Source organism: Microtus oregoni, unplaced genomic scaffold (assembly GCF_018167655.1).
Source record: "Microtus oregoni isolate MIOR12 unplaced genomic scaffold, Mior012 000035F_ref0000213, whole genome shotgun sequence".
NCBI classification, from domain to species: domain Eukaryota; kingdom Metazoa; phylum Chordata; class Mammalia; order Rodentia; family Cricetidae; genus Microtus; species Microtus oregoni.
The window spans coordinates 12,788,555-12,802,618 of NW_024543094.1; positions in this window are offsets into that span (position 1 = coordinate 12,788,555).

A 14,064-nucleotide genomic window follows, 5' to 3' on the forward strand; every position below is an offset into this window, starting at 1 on the left:
CAGCTGATTGAACACTATACTGGCAAAAATGTGTTCTGTATGGACAGACGGTAAAACATTCAGTCAGCATTCTTGGGCTGGTTTCAAAGTAAACAGGATTCTCTTAGGTCTGGAAATTTGTGCAGTACATCTATCAGAAAGTTGAGAATCACCAACCATCACTACCATCTCCTTATTTTCTCAGACTGTAGCATGATGCCACCAGAGGTTCAGGAAAACAGGTTCACAATCTCACTCCAATTCCTCTCAGGCTTCATTCAGCAGCTACTGTGTCATCAGGGTGGGCAATCTTCTGCTTCACATACCAGACCAGATGTTCAGAAAATCACTGAACCTCATTCTCATCCTCTGATAAAGCATAAACATGCCCTTGACCTCATATTAAAATGGGCTTGGGTCCTTTCCTTAATCCAGTGCAAGAGTCTTTCCATTTTTCTTTAGCAAAGGTCACTCTGGTGGCATCATGGCAAAATCTGTCGGTGGCAGATTGTTCATGGATAACCACATCCAAGAAATTCAGAGTAGAAAGGACACGACGTAAGGTATTATGTAGTGACTAAAGATATAATTCCCCCATCTTTTATCTTTTGAAGTTGTGTTTTCAAGCAGTCATCGGCATGCTCCACAACTTCTTGTCCTTGAGGGTTGTAAGTAATGACTGTTTTATGGTCAAAATCCCATTGGAAACAAAATTGCTAAAATGCTTTGCTAATATATCCAGGTACTTTATCTGTCCTTCTAGTTTTAGGAATTCCAATCTATGAAAATCACTCTAAGCACTGAGTTGTCACATGATTAATGGCTTCTATGGTCTGTGCAGTAGCCATTAAGAAACCTGCATATTTATTGATTATTGCATCAACATATCTTAATTTGCTAGATTCTACAATACAAGTAATATCCATTTGGCATAGGTGATTAGGAAGCAGGCCTCGAAAACTTACTCCTTGATGAAGTATAGGTAAATATTGTAGGCATATGTAACAATGAACAACAATCTAATGAGCAATCTCTCTTGCTAATCCAAATTGTTTTCTTAAACTTTTACTGTTTTGATGATGTAAAGTTTGTGGTTGCTGAGCAAGCTCAACCTGAGATAAAGTGATCAATTGAGTAAGCTTATCAGATAAAGCATTTCCTTCAGGCTATGGACCAGGAAGATTCGAATGTGCTCTAATACAGCCCACAAAGCCTGTAAATTTTCTTTGATGAAATGGCATCTTAAATTTGCTGGAACAGTATTTTAACTTGACTATTACTAGTTTTAATACAGGGAACTGTTTTTATTACCTGAAGAGCTTTAAAAATGTAATGACTGTCACTATTAAATTAAACGTCTTATTTGAAAAAAATCTAGAATACTACAGCAACAGCTCACAACTCAACTGTTTGAGTTGAGGCCAGATGTGTGTGCACTCCATATTCTTTATTATCAGTAACCTATGTTCCTCTTCCATTGGAAGAACCATCTGTAAAGATTAACATAGCAGTCTTTAAGTGCTCTCTCACTACAATTTTAGGAAAAATAAAGGAATGTAGTTGTGCAAATTGCAGCAATCAATCAACAGAAAAAAAAGATTATCAATTTGAATTTCAAATTGAGCAAATACAATTGCCCAGGAATCATTATTTTGAAATAATAATTAGACCTGTTGCTTAGTATAAAGAACATTGACCACATTAGATTCTCTACCAAAAAAAAACTGACTGGATTTTATCCGTCTATTCTGTACTAAATAAGCTACTGCTTCAAAGTAAGTGTTTAATTCTGTTGAAGCAGGTTTAATCCTGGTGAAACAGGAAGGTGTAGTCATAAAAGAGGACTATTTTGCCATAATACTGCTGTGGGAGTAAGTATGCTAGGTAAAATACATGCTTGCTAAGGTTGATCATAATTAATCTAATGTGCTTTGCTATTTCTGTATTGCATATTCCACCTGCTTCAGTACCTGTCTAGCAGTATCTGTAAGGTATCTGGTGGAATTGGGGTCACTATTCCCCTTAAGAATCTCACTGAGTGGCTCAAGGTCTCCCATAGAGATATTTAAACAAGGTCTCAGCCACTAAATATTTCCTAACAATCTCTGAAAATCATTCAGAGTTTATAAGTTATCCTTCCTAATTTTTAATTTCTTAAATTTAATTTCCTTAGGATATAACTTATGTTCTAACTACTGGAAAGGTGGGTGCCTTTTTACTTTTTCTGGGGCAATAACTAACCCTGCTTTGGTAAGACTCTGGTGAAGTTGTCCATATGTCTCAGGAAAAACATCTTCAATTTTATGGGCAAGCTAGATATCATCCATATAAAGGACAATATAAACTTGTGGAAATTGATCTCTAGCATTTTGTATAGCCTGAGCCACAAATTTCTGGCATGATGTAGCACGGTTTGCTATACCCTGAAGCAAGACATTTCAATAATATCTTTTCGTTGACTCTTTGAAATTAACTGATGGATTACTAAATGCAAATTTTGACAGTCTTTTGGTGCAAAAGGAATAGTATAAAAACAATCTTTTAAATATAAAATAATCTTGTAGGTATCTTTTGGTATGGCTATAGGAGAAGGCAATCCAAGCTGTAAGGTTGTCATTAGTTTCATGGTATCATTAACTTCTCTAGAATCTTGTGTCAATTTCCATTTCCCTGATTTAGTTTGAATCACAAAAATAGGAGAACTCTGGGGAATTGGAGGACATATTGTGACCATTATCCAGCTGTTCCTGCACTAATTGCTGGGCAACTTTTAAATTTTCTTCTGTTAGAGGTCACCAATTTATCCATATAGGCTTGTCACTATAATTGGGTCTGCATGGAGTGCAAGCTTTTCAGTGACCTCTCCTTAAAATACCCTAAACCTGCTCTGGGAGGCCTTTTACTTAGGTATGATAGGATCAGTCCTTCTCTCATTCTCCTTGCCCAGCCCTTGATTGGGTAACAACCCTTGTTGGAACATTTGTTTAGCAATAACTGTGTTGGTGCTATATAAATATACCCCATTCGGGCTATAATATCTTGACACCATAAATTTACAGGTAAGTAAGGAACAATGTAAGGCCAAACATTTCTTCATGACCCTTTTCATCTCTCTAGGAAAGTTCATTGTTACTTTGTTCAGGATTTTGAGTTTGATTAATCCCTTGTAACTATGTAATAATCTCCATTTTAGGCCACCTTGAAAGCCATTGACTAGCAGTTATAACAGAAATATCTGCACCAGTAACCAGAAGACCAAAAAAGCTTTTTCCATTTGTAAACAAATTGAGTTCTGCTCACTGTAGAACTACGACTTGTAGAAATAGCTATCAGATGAACCAAATCCAGTCTATCCTCTCTCACCTCTCTTAACTTGATTTCTAGTATGCATTTGAGGAAGTAAATTTAATTGTGCAAGCCTCTGACCTGTTTTTTGCCACAGAAATTACATTAGGTGAATGAGTCATAACTTTTTATTTCTTTTTCAAAATCAGCATCAATCACTCCAGGAGCAACAAAAATGCCTTGCATAATGGTGCTACTTCTCCCCTATAATAATCATGCAGTGCCTTCTGGTAAAAGTTCATAAACCCCAGTGGGGAGTCACATCCCCATTTCATGAGTTAAAGCTGTGTAAATGGAAGAGCTGAGATAGAGCCCTGCACTGTCTGGTGTTGGTCTTGAATGGAATTCCTTGTGGGTGATCAAGCAGCAGTCTACTAGGTTAGGGCAGCTAGCTGCAGTCTCTGCCACTTGGCCATCCTGCCTGGAACCAGGGACCGCGGATCCTAGATGTCTGTTGGGCCATGCAGAATGAAACTGCATTCTCCATGGCTCAGTGGTCATGCTGCACATTGGAGACAACATGGGGGTGGTCACGTCTGCAGTGACCCCAAGGCCGCAGTGACTGAAGGCCTGGCCAGCTGGGAGCTTAGACAGAGAGGGCCAAACCATTTTTACTTTTATGAGTCCAGGAGCAGACCTAAAGTGTTGGTGGTTCCTGGATGTCTTGGCACCAGGCCATGCACCACATGTGACCTTTGCTCCTCTGCATGCACAGTGGTAGCAGCAGTTGTGGCATAGAGGAGGCTGCACTGTCACATGTCCAAGTACTGGGACAGTCCAAAAATGAAAGCAGCTGTGCTATCAGCATGGGGGGGGGTGGAAAATTTACAATATCTACAAACTCTAAAATTAGCTGCATTTGCTTTTGCTCCCCCCCAGCTCCTCTGGCTATCAAAATGTACAATTGTCTGCTCCTTGCTTGGACCATATCTACAATTTTATACAATTTTTACTCCCTATATTCTCCCCCACACTTTTATACGTTTCTTTATTACTTATCTGAACTCTAATTTTTTTTTTTACCTCTACACCTGCAGTGTGATATTTATGTAAGGGGTCCATCACATTTTCCACCTTTACAACTGGCCATACTTCTGGGCAGCATCCCAGGATTCGGCAACATAAGTTGGGGTCCTGCCTTGATGGGGTTTGTATATTTCAGGGTAGGTGCATGTGGATTAGAAATTTTAGGCAAAATGAACAGAGATATGAAAGAAAAAGACAAAGACACAGAATAGAATCAGGAGACAATCCAATGAATACTGAATCCATCTTTCTTTATTTCTTATGTTCTTTAAATTTCACAACCCAAAAGAGGGCAAGAAAGCAAAAGACTTTTTTTTACCATGTTCCAAAGAACAAAGTGATTACAATCTTCATACACAGCACCAAGTAACCACACCCTAGGTCAAGATGTCCTGTTAGTAGTCACACCTAGAGTCAAATCTCCTGTCAATAACTTTGAAGGAGCAGGAATAGGCCTAAACTCTCTGACCTTAGTGAAAGTTGAACTTCTGTGGGCCTTCTTAATACCCAAAACATCAGGTAACCACATTATAGGTCAAGATATCTTTGTCAGTAGCCACATCTTAAGTCAAATCACTTGTCAATACTGTTGAAGGAACAAGAATAGGACTGAACTTGCTGACCTCCAGTCAAGCTATACTAGAGAATGAAACCTATCTTTATATAACCTATGTCGTATATAGTTTTTCAACATTATAGAAAATAATAACAATATACTTTTATCTAGCACAAGATCCTAGAATTCTTTGTCTTTGACTATAATGGCATTTAATGGAGAACCATTGTAATCCTGGCATCACAACAGATGCCACTGAAGAGGGTGAGGAAGGTAAGGGGAGACTTATATGTACTTGCTGTTCTCAATGTGCATAAAAATGAACAAGCAGACTAATGTGTATTCATTGCAGATAAGTGCCTTAGGCAAGGCTGTATTCAAGTGTCAAAATTAATTTAAAATTGTGACCAAAATTCTGTAAGTAAATGGTATTATTATGTGAGTAACTGAAATTATTATGTAAGTGTTCAAATAATCCCAAGGAGACTCTCCAAGGGCAGAGTACAAATAGGATTAACTACATACTTTCTTCCTCCCCAGGCATTGGAGAAGTGTAAAGACTTAGGTTTAACCAAGTCCATCGGGGTGTCCAATTTCAACCGCAAAGTGCTGGAATTGATTCTGAACAAACCAGGGCTAAAATATAAGCCTGTTTGCAATCAGGTGAGTTCTAGTTCACCTGTGCTGTGCCTTATCTTCTGTTCTTCACAAACTTCTTTCTTACTCTATACTCCCCAAATCTCTGTTTCAAACCAGCTATTTAGGTTATAACTATTTTCACTGAGACAGGAAATATCCATGACGGCTCAGGTTGACTAGAGTGGGAAGAACAGGACAGGGGAAGGCAATTTGACTAAAATCACTGCTCTTCATAGAAGGAATACCATTGCTTAGTAACACTCACAATGTGTGCTGTGCTGGAAATCATATAAAATCTTAAAAACAAAAACCTGATTGAAATAAAGCACAGCAAAATTGTCTTGCTGCTGTATTGTTCTCATGGCACCCTAGGTATTTTGTGGTAGTTTCTTTCCTAGATTTAGATGGAAAATACTTTTTAATAACTTTCAAAATCATAACCTTTGCAGAATTTAAACCTACAAGAGGCACTGAGAATTGGGTAACTATAACTTCCTTCACCGGTACCCATCAACACATTCAAGCAATAATTTCTCTTTTCTACAAATTTATATATGTATATAAATTAAATATATATTTAATTATACATAAATATAAATGCATAAATATATAAATGTAAATTATATATAATATCAGAAAAGTTCTTTTGATAAAGAAGAATAGACATAGATAATATCTGAGAACATGAGATGATCAGTGATATGGGTGAACAATTGATCAGGGGAGGATTTTTCTTCAATCACGTAATTGAGAGAAGTTAGACCATGCTCTGTGTCTGGGTAGAGGGGTCTATTCAAAGCTGGATCAAATTCCAGGATGGTAAAGGAAGAAAAGATTAACAAATTTTGGTGAGATTAAATCTAGTATTTCATCTAGATTTGAAAATTAATTTGGGAGCTCCCTTTTCCCTGTTTTACTTAAGAATAAAGATTGATGGGTCGTTCTTTTGTGAAGTGGATCAAAGTAGGAAAGCAATGGGAAAGGATGGGGCTGAAATGTACAGCCAAATGTTCTGAGATATAGACCATCTGGAGGCCAATGGTAAATAAAATTCTTCCCTGAAAGTCACATGTGTTGCTATCCCCTTTATATTTTCAGGTAGAGGGCCAACTCAATGGCTTGCTTATTTATTTATTTATTTATTTATTTATCTTTTCTGTGAATCTCTCTTTCTTTCTATGTGTTTAGTCTTGAATGAGTCTAGTCAGAGGACAAGAAAGTGATTGAACACCTCCCCAGAAATTTTTCATATGCTAAAATGTCATTGTTAATAATGCCTCTAGACTGCTTTATAGGTTATTTGTTTTTTGTAACATGGAGGTGAGCCAAGAAGATGTTCTATAATATCTAGGAAATGATCAATGTGTAGCCAAGTTTTTGCTTTTGAATGAGTAAATTTATTACAAATATATAAAACAAAGTAAAATTATAAGTAGCAACAGATAGATAGATAGATAGATAGATAGATAGATAGATAGATAGATGATAGATAGATAGATGATAGATGCAAACATGATCAAAGTATGCACTCAAAATATCCAGAAGTTGACAGAGAGAGCAACTTTAAAACAATGAATGACTTCTCGAATTTTGCAATGCAAATGGATGGAAATAGAAAACACTATCCTGCCGGGCGGTGGTGGCGCATGCCTTTAATCCCAGCACTCGGGAGGCAGAGGCAGGCGGATCTCTGGGAGTTCGAGGCCAGCCTGGTCTACAAGAGCTAGTTCCAGGACAGGAACCAAAAGCTACGGAGAAACCCTGTCTCGAAAAATCAAAAAAAAAAAAAAAAAAAAACACTATCCTGAGTGAGGTGACCCAGACCCAAAAAGATGAACATGGAATGTACTCACTCATAATTTGTTTCTAGTCATAAATAAAGGTCACAGAGTCTATAATTGGTGATCCTAAAGAAGCTAAATAAGAAGGTGAACCCAAAGAGAAACATATAGTTATCCTCCTGGCTGTGGGAAGTAGACAAAATTGCCGGGCAAAAAATTGGGATCTTGGGGGCGGGGTGGGATGGGAGTAAGGGGAGATGGGGAGAGAAAAGTGAGAAGGGGAGGATGGGGGGAACTTGGGGAAACAGGATGATTGGAATAAAGGAAGGTTGGATAGGGGAGCAGGGAAGCACAAATCTTAGTTAAGGGAGCCACCTTAGGGTTGGCAAGAGACTTGAACCTAGAGTGGCACCCAGGAGCCCAAGGCGATGTCCCCAGTTAGTTCCTTGGGAAGCTGAGGATAGGGAACCTGAAATGACCCTATCCTATAGCAATACTGACGAATATCTTGCATATCACTATAGAACCTTCATCTGGTGATGGATGGAGACAGAGACAGAGACCCACACTGGAGCACTGGACTGAGCTCCCAAGGTCCCAATGAGGAGCAGAACGAGAGAGAACATGAGCAAGGAAGTCAGGACCACGAGGGATGCACCCACACACTGAGACAGTGGGGCTGATCTATTGGGAGCTCACCAAGGCCAGCTGGACTGTGAATGAAAAAGCATGGGATAAAACCCGACTCTCTGAACATAGCGAACAATGAGGGCTGATGAGAAGCCAAGGGCAATGGCACAGGGTTTTGATCCTACTTCATGTTCTGGCTTTGTGGGAGCCTAGCCAGTTTAGATGTTCACCTTCCTAGACATGGAGACATGGACGGAGGGGAAAGGACCTTGGACTTTCCACAGGGCAGGGAACCCTGACTGCTCTTTGGACTGGAGAGGGAGGGGGAGAGGAATTGGGGAAGGGGTAGAAGGGTGAGAGGAGCGGGAGGGAAATGGGATGCTGGGAGGAGGCGGAAACTTTTTTTTTCTTTTTCTCAATAAAAAAAGAAAGAAAGAAAGAAAAGAACCAAGACTTAAAGTTCCAGGAAAAAAATAAAAAAACAAAAACAAGGAGCCTGAGTTCTCAGTGCTGACAGAGCACAGGGTCTACTCAGGTGAGGCTTCTAGGTAAAAGGACACATGACAGCAGAAAGATTGTGCCATCAAACAACATCCAGCAGAAACCATGTCGGGAAGTTGAGGCAGTCAGCTATAGTTCCTTGTAACAGGAGGAGCAGGCTGCTTATCGTCCCGACCGCCCAGCTAGCTTACACCCAAAGTAATCACACAGAAACTGTATTCATTTAAACACTGTCTGACCCATTAGCTCTAACTTCTTATTGGCTAATTCTTAATTTAACCCATTTCTATTAATCTGTGTATTGCCACGTGACTGTGGCTTACCGGCAAAATTCTAACCAGCATCCATCTCAGGCAGGAGATCCATGGCATCCCTCACTCTGCCCTTCTTCCCAGCATTCAGTTCTGTCTACTCCACCTACCTAAGTTCTGTCATATCAACTAGGCCAAGGCAGTTTCTTTATTCATTATCCAATGAAAGCAACACATAAACAGAAGGACCTCCTACACCAGTTCCTAACAGACAGTCTTGAGTAAAAAGGAGTGGGCCCCTAGAGTGAGGATTCCAAGTAGAACAAACTGCAGAAGACAGAGATAACATCAAAATGGGTGCTTACAACATCCTGCAGAAACTTGGGAAGATGTAGATTTACCAGTGATTGATGGTGAGGAATTGAAGTCAAATTCAAGATTCTATTGAACCAGGGAATCTAGGTTATGTTGCTCAAGAATGACTTTACTGGCTTTCTAGGAAGCTTTCTTTATTCCAGATAGCTCAGAGTTTAAAGGAGGGAGAGAGAAATAATGATGACTTTACTGGTTTTCTAGGAAGCTTTCTTTATTCCAGATAGCTCAGAGTTTAAAGGAGGGTGAGAGAAATAATGAAAAACATTCATACTATTTCTTATGACTCTATATACTCAGGATACAAAACATCTCTCAGCTGCACTGGAACTGTCTGAATAAGGTCCTTGAGCACATTAAGTTGCACAGCTGAAAAGGGAGAGAACAGATCTTACCCTTGACATTCCTTGGCAGGGGGAGGCATTCTCCTCTTACGATCAAAGAAAGTGCTGTGGGAACAGAGCTTACGCAGCAGGACAGTATATAAATGTCTATTACAGGCAGGTCAGAGGGGAAGATGAACTTCGGCCTTCTTTTCTTCCCATGGCAGGCACTTTATACTAGGGAAACCTCTCGCTATTTTCAAAAGCACTATGTTTTCACTCTTGGACTCTTTTATTGCTTTCTTCCTTCCCTGTCAGAGTTTTTTTCTGGGGTAGGGCATGCATTCCAACCCTAGACAAGAGGCCTTGGAGGATACATTGAGACAAAAATACTTTGGGTCTTAAATGTGGGAAGTGGTTACTCTGCTTCCAGAGACAGCTTTTCAGTGAGCTGAAACAACACGAGAGTATTAATACCATGTCATTACAGAAGACACAGACACACCTGATTTTCAGAATAAGTCTGAAAATCCCTATGAACTTTGGAAGTGAGAGAGATTTCTTCTGAAGTTCATGACATGCAGTAAGACTCAGAACCACCTCCATTTCAAAACTGCCCAAGCTGGGCCTATAGCTTAGTTGGTACAGTACATCCCAAGCACCACATAAAAACAGGCACAATACCTGAGAATACTAAATTTACACATAAGTGTTCTGAGTGTATGAAAGCCTATTAGAAGAAGCAGGCTGCTAACAGAATTAAACATGAAGCATTCAATGAGAAATAGGGAGGGGTGCACCGAAAAGGGCTCAGAGGGGAAGAGTGTGTGCTGCTCTAGCAATGTGAACTCAGCACCCATGGCATCTCCCAAATGCCTGTAACTCCAGCTCAGGACATTTGAGTTCTTTTGGCCTCTTTGGTCACATGAATTCATGTACACTGACCTGCCACTGCCCAAGATGTACACAAAATTGAAAAGTAAAAATAAAACTTAAAAAAGGAAATCAATAGATACCTATTAGAAAACAATTCTGCCTGGTCACATTAGTTTTTTTTCTTTAAAATTTTACTTTCTTAAATTTTGTTTATTTTTGGTTTTTTCTTTTTCTTTTTTCTTCGAGTTTTCCTAGCTAATTATTTATCTTGTTCTCTATATCTATTTTTTTAAAAGTCAGTTCTTTGAGAATTTGATGCGCATTGTGCTCAGACTTACGCTCACCTCTTCCCAGACCCATCATTCACCTTTTCTCCCCATCCAGCTTTGCATTCTAAAAAAGTAACCAAACCAATCAATCTGGCAGCTAAACAAATAAGCAAACAAAAAAACTCTCATGATCAATTTGTGCTGCCAAAATACACTTGGATGTGTTGACTTCCACTGGAGTGTGGTCAGCATATAAAGGGATACACACTTAGAAGAAACTGTCACATGCACTTCTAACACTAACAATTAACATGTGTTCTATGCCTCGGGTAGGAATATATGAGTATCTGCCTGCAAGGATTTCCTATGTTGTTTCAACAGGTGACAAGTGGAGGGACTGACTGTCTTTCATTCCACATTTATTCAAGAAGTGTGTATAATGAATAGTTTTGGCATATAGAGACAGTAGCTCCCTGAAAGGAAATATGACGCATGTCTAAGGAAATAAACAGCCAACCTTCTTGCCAACTTTCTTCTTGTTAAAGAGGCAGTTATGGTTACTGTCCATTGCAAACAATATGGGTTCACAATACTCAAAGTTTTTCTGTTTTTACCCAACCTACTGAATGTTCATGTGACATTGAATTGTTTCACTTCATGTTCTGGAAATGAGAAATGCAGAAACCAATGCATAAGTGACCTTATTCTGGCCACAGATATTGTCATGAGTAACAAACTATCACTTGTCCCCTGATCCAGAAGATTCATCAGAGTTTCTACAAAACATTGCAAGCTCATTTACTACTTTGCAAGTAAGATTAAAATCTCAGATCTTCCATATTCTTGACAGTTATTTGCAGAAAATTCAGGAGGAGGAAGAATGGAGAATTGAGATGGAGTGGGAGTATTAGGTGCTAGTTCTTTCCTTCCTTTCTTATTTTCTTCCTTCCTTTTCTCTTTACAAAGCTGTGGCTGTTCTAGAACTCACTGTATAGTTCTAGAACATAGAGTTTGAGGCTGGATTCAAACTCACAGAGATCTGTCTGTCTCTGCTTTCTGAGCACTGGGTTAAAGTTGTAAGAAAATATCCTCTATTTTCTTTCTTTTAACAATATTTTTTCATTGCTATTGTATATGTTTATCAGGTTAGGCATATATATATATAATATATTATAATATAATATAATATATATAATATTAAACCAGATCTCTCTCACACACGCACATATATATTCTCAAACACTTAGCATTCCTTTTTAAAATTATTTTTATTGAGTTATATATTTTTCTCTGCTCCCCTCCCTTTCTCTCTCCTCCCCTTCTGCCCTCTCCCATAATCCCCATGTTCCCAATTTACTCAGGAGATCGGGCCTTTTTCTGCTTCCCATGTAGATTATATTCACGTATGTCTCTCTTAAGATCCTCATTGTTGTCTAGGTTCTCTGGGATTGTGAATTGTAGGCTGGTTTTTCTTTGCTTTATGTCTATAAGCCACCTATGAGTGAGTACATATTATATTTTTCTTTCTGGGTCTGAGTTACCTCATTCAATATGATGTTTTCTAGCTCTGGCCATTTGCCCACAAATTACAAGATATAATTTTTTTTCTGCTGTGTAGTACGTCACTGGGCAAATACACCACATTTTCTTTATCTATTCTTTGGTTTAGGGGCATTTAGGTTGTTTTCAGGTTCTGGCTTTGACAAATAATGCTACTGTGAACATAGTTGAGCACATGTCCTTGTGGCACGATTGAGCATCCTTTGGGTATATACCCAAAAGTGGTATTGCTGGGTCTTGAGAAAGGTTGTTTCCTAGTTTTCTGAGAAATCACCATGCTGATTTCCAAAGTAGCTCTACTAGTTTGCACTCCCACCAGCAATGCAGGAATGTTCCCTTTACCCCACAACCTCTCCAGTATAAGTTGTCATCAGTGTTTTTGATCTTGGCCATTCTTACAGGTATAAGATCGAATCTCAGAGTTGCTTTGATTTTCATTTCTCTGATGGCTAAGGATGTTGAGAATTTTCTTAAATATCTTTCAGTCATTTTAGATTCATCTGTTGAGAATTCTCTGTTTAGGACTGTACCCCATTTTTTTGGATTAGTTATTCTTTTGATGACCAATTTCTTGATTTTTTTGTATATTTTGGAGATCAGCCCTCTGTCCGATGTGAAGTTTGTGAAGATCTTTTCCCATTCTGTAGACTGCTGTTTGGTTTTGTTGACCATGTCCATTGCTTTAAAGAAGCGTTTCAGTTTCAGGAGTTCCCATTTAGTAATTGTTTCTCTCAGTGTCTGTGCTATTGGGGTTATATTTAGGAAATGTTCTCCTGTGCCAATACATTCAAGTTAATACAATATTTTTATTAATTATTTAGGAGTGTCACAATGAATATTATATATTGTGATAATATTTATTCCACTTCCAATAACTCCTCCTATATGTATCCCAACCCCTCCCAACTTGCTGTATTCTTTTTTATTCTTAATTTAAAAAGGAGTTCAGTTTGTGTTTCCCATATACTCAGCATGACTCACTTACCAGGTGCCACACACTTAAATGGAAACTGACTCTCCCTCCCCAACCAGTTGTCAGCTATCAATATTTTTTAGCTAAGGGTGGGTGCAACTCTTCAAAAGGTTGAGCAACAATGATGCTATTTAAACCTGACAAGTAGTATTTGTTATATTCACCAGACCCTAGTGAATCCTTAAGCTTTCATCTCCTGTATCAAGTTGGAAACCACCTCTATACTATGTTTTAAAAGCTGCTGTAATCCTGTCTTATGTTACCCACTACTTGAGCTATTCCTTTTATTATCACAATTTAGATTTTTATTCAAAATATTATGTCAGCTCCTTTCATTGTTCATGCTAATAACCTATGTATCCACATGACTTTTTCTCACTGGACCTCATTTCTTATTTATGCAAGTTTTTTTTTCTGGACTGTTTGCTCAGTTACTTGTCTTATTGCCCAGAGCAAGGGCTACACAACTGACATCATAGATATTTACAACCCCATCCTATATTTGTTACTTTCAGGGGTTATTGTATATTATCTAGTCTCTCAGTTGCTTCGGAGGAACCTCTATAATCATGTAACATAGTTCATTCCTCAAGGAGACATGCCAATCTACGCTACATAATGAAAGACAACCATGCTTGTATATCCTGCCACAGACATGTGACCTTTAGAGGAAGCAGTCTTGGTTGTGGGTCTTTTCATCTATTCATGGACACTGTGACTGCTAGGGTAGCAAGCAATCCTGCCATTCCACACCACCAAGAGAAGGGGTGGCTGTACCAGTATCACCTCTGAAGGTGCTCCACTCAGTTGTGTGTCATCATCATCACATAGCTTTTTTTTTCTGAATGTAATAGAGGAAGAAGTCTTGAAGAGAAGATTGGTTACTAAGAATGTCCTTACCAAAAAAAAAAAAAAAATAGAAGAGATGTCCTTCCTAACTGCTATGTAAATCTCAGCATAGAATATAGAAAATATGGAAAAAT